Source organism: Parasteatoda tepidariorum, chromosome 8 (assembly GCF_043381705.1).
Source record: "Parasteatoda tepidariorum isolate YZ-2023 chromosome 8, CAS_Ptep_4.0, whole genome shotgun sequence".
In the NCBI taxonomy this organism is placed as follows: domain Eukaryota; kingdom Metazoa; phylum Arthropoda; class Arachnida; order Araneae; family Theridiidae; genus Parasteatoda; species Parasteatoda tepidariorum.
Genome location: NC_092211.1, coordinates 68114460 through 68118497, shown reverse-complemented (window position 1 = coordinate 68118497; position 4038 = coordinate 68114460).

Genomic DNA, 4038 nt, shown 5'->3' with positions numbered 1-4038 from the left:
CCACAATCACGAACATTAGAACAATTACCGTCGATTAAGAAACAGACGTATCAAAAAAATTCTGTTCACTGAACTTGAAAAATAAAAAATTTCATAGAAATAAGAACATTTGAAATATATCTTGTAATTTAGCACTAAATTCGAAGTTCCCCCTGCAATAAAACTGTCTCTGAATTCATGGCAGCAACGCTTCTTTAACAAAGTTAGTACAAAACATACTCAATTTACATGGATAAATCCAATATACAGGGTGATTCTAAAAAGATGGGCAAAATTTTAGGAAGTGATAGTACACACCCAAGCAAACAATTTTTATCAGGGAATGCATGGTCGAAAACAGAAAGCAAAACCGCTAGAGGGCGTCGAAGTTTATGTTCTTATATGAGGCAAAAACATACAAAGAACGATGAAGTTAAGTTATAAAAGCAAATTCAATGGCATGTGCTTACAATAAGTGTTCAAAACAGTGGCCGGCAGCGGCTATGCTGCTATGCAAGCAGTACAACAGCGAAGAAAAGATAGGGCATATCACGAACTATCCCTGCAGCTGCCGAAAGCTTGGCGACAAGTAACGCAGCGCAGTAACTCGCAACAGGAATGGAGCTTTCACGTTTGCATCAAACAACTTTCCACATGCGCCAGCACGTTAGCGTTTTGTTTTCGAGCATGCATTCTTTGATAAAAATTGTTTGCTTGGGTGTGTACTATCACTTCCTAAAGTTTTGCCCATCTTTTTAGAATTACCCTGTATAGACTTGATATGCCCATGTATGAATTGGAATTTTTAAAAAGACTTACTTTGAATATATGACTAAAAACGAAATTATCATGAAAGGACCTATGTTGATTGTAATATAAATTCATGGGAAAATGATTAGATTAATTACTAAACAAAAGGTAGAGGAAAATATTTTGGTAGATCATACAGAAAACACTCTCAGAAATAAAACTCTCACTTTTGACGTTTCAGCAATCATTGAGCTATATTTCGTTAATTTTGAGAATAATTTCCACACGAAATTACGGGATTTGTGAGGAAACGTGAACTCACAAACGTATGACGAAAATATTTCTTTAACTCAAAAACTCATCGTAGTGCATTGTGGGAGATTGTTAACTAAAATGACGAAACTAGAATGAAGACTAAACGATTGAGAATGAAGTGACGAAGCAAGCCGGCTGGGCTGAATGGTGGTCAAGGAGTTGGTCTCGTGCTCAGAATGATTCTATGTTTTATCTGTCCTTCTTGTGTTTTAAAGCGACACTGATCCAGCTATGTGGTTCCTGAAACGGGATTTTCCGAAAAGTTAGGCATTTTAGGCCCTATAAGTTTTTTTTTTATTCATTTTTATCTATTTATTTATTTATTTCAGTAAAAATGGAATGACGAAATCCGTTTCCTCGATGAAGTAACGATTGTTCTTTTGTCACTTTGATGAAAGATTCGTTCGGAGCACATACCTGGAAATGGTTTCGTCAAAACGAAAAAAGTTTTCCGATATTTGAGTATCTTATTTTTACAGTGAAGGTGATGTTTATAGAAAAAAGAAACACATAATTTGCCTTAAGGTGATCACACAAAATAATCTCATCAATCAGTTGGAGAAATGTTTTGGGGAATTAATATAAATGCTAATATAAAAAATTTAAATATATATATATAAATGAATAGCAAATAACAGTCAACATTTTTCAAGCGTTTAAAAAATAGGTGAAGCTCAAGANTTATATATATATATTAGTAGTCGTAAACCCAAAATTGGGTCGGCTGTTCAACGAAGATAAAATAAATAAAAATATGGTCGGAAGACAAGGAAATTCATTGAAAATTCAATGCCCATATAGTGACACCAAATTAATTACCAAAGATAAAATAAATAAATAAAAAAAATAAAAAATAAAAGCATGTTTTATTGAGGCATGTATAATACAGATTGAAATTTGCTTCATTTAATAAACCATTTAAAAAACTACTATAAAAATAATTTCAATGTTAAAATGCTTTAATTCATTATTAATATTAAATAATGAAAGTCTACATTGGATTAACTATGGATTAAACACATATAATAGAGACTGAAATTTGCTTCATTTAATTAATGACCATAAAAATAATTTTATTGCTAAAATGCTTTAATTCATTGTAAACATTAAATAATGAAAGTTTACAATGGATTAAAATTAGATCTATAATTGTTTCATAATGAACTGTCACGTGTGGGACATTGATAGATTTTGTCTTGAGTCCCACACGTAACGAAGTAATAGTAAATTTTAAAAAAATAATTGAAATACTAGCCTGACATATAACCAGGGTTAGAAATTAGAATGTCACAGGCAGGCGTAAGTGTCACCTAAATATTTTTTCTTTGTTTTCAAAACTGTTCAGCTAGGCGTATTTTTAAAATAATAATTTTATCACAATATTTATCCTTTTTTTATCATAGTAGCAAAAACATTTTTCTAAATAAGAATATTCTGAGTATACCATTCACAAACACCTAAACTTATATTTCTTTAAAAAAAATAGATACACAAGACCTAAATTTAGATATACAAAAGAAAGAAAAGAAAAAAAAAGAAAAAATTTACTTTGAGTTTAAAAAAGTCTGATTTTGGGAAATTTACTCTCTCAGAGCAACTATAAAATAATATTTACGCCATACTTACATCAAATTTAATCAATAAAAATTTTAAATATTTACCTGATCCAAAGCATATCAATGCTTTCCAACTTAAAAAATAAAACATCTAAAATCAATTTCTAATATTTACGCGATAAAGGAAATAGTTTGATAATTAAGGGAAAAAGAAACGCATGATTAAAATATGATAAACTATCTCTTACTAAATGCATTTATTATTTCAAAAATCAAATTCAAACATGGAAACTTGGACAAATAATATTTATTATTTTTATTTCAGCTATATCATAGCGAATTATAGTTTCTTGGAGGCAGTAATTACAATTTCATTCGCAACATAAAACATCATTCGAGTAACTTTTATATCCTTCCACTTTTTGAAATAACTAGTTTTAATCTTTCATTATTCTTTCCTTGCAAAAAATAGGCTCCTTTTTCTTCTACCATTAAACTATTTTCAATCTTAATCACCTCAGCTAACTGTGCCTTCACTCGCAGCATAAACCATCATTCGAGCAACTTTTATATTCTTCCACTTTTTGAAATAACTAGCTTTAATCTTTTATTATTCTTTCCTTGCAAAAAAATTGACCCCTTTTTCTTCTACCATTAAACTATTTTCAATCTTAGTCACCTCAGCTAACTGTGCCTTCACTCGCAGCATAAACCATCATTCGAGCAACTTTTATGTTCTTCCACTTTTTGAAATAACTAGCTTTAATCTTTCATTATTCTTTCCTTACAAAAAAAATGGGCCCCTTTTTCTTCTACCATTAAACTATTTTCAATCTTAGTCACCTCAGCTAACTATGCCTTCACTCACAGCATAAAGCATCATTCGAGCAACTTTTATATCCTTCCACTTTTTGAAATAGCTAGTTTTAGTCTTTCATTATTCTTTCCTTACAAAAAAATGGGCCCCTTTTTCTTCTACCATTAAACTATTTTCAATCTTAGTCACCTCAGCTAACTATGCCTTTAATTCATCATTTTTAAATAGCGTGAATACGAATGGCCATTTGTGATTTTTAAATAACGTGAATACGAATCGTGATGTGTGAATTTTAAATCTCGTGAATAAGAATCACAATGTGTGATTTTTAAATCACGTGAATACGTGAAAATGAAACGTTTGATTGAATTTGATCATAAGGAAAAGTATGATTCTTACAAAAAACACTTTTTCATCATTCTTCACTTTTGGAACAAACATTATTATTTTAAATCAGTTGTTCAAATTTAGTTGAGTTTTACTAAAATTACAAAAAAAAGTTTAATAAATGAAATGTGTGCGTTTTTTTTCCATCTTTTTTTTTAAAAAAATATTTCTTTTAATAATTGTGCTAAAACATTTTTTCGGGAAAGAAATATTTAAATAATTTTATCGTTCTTT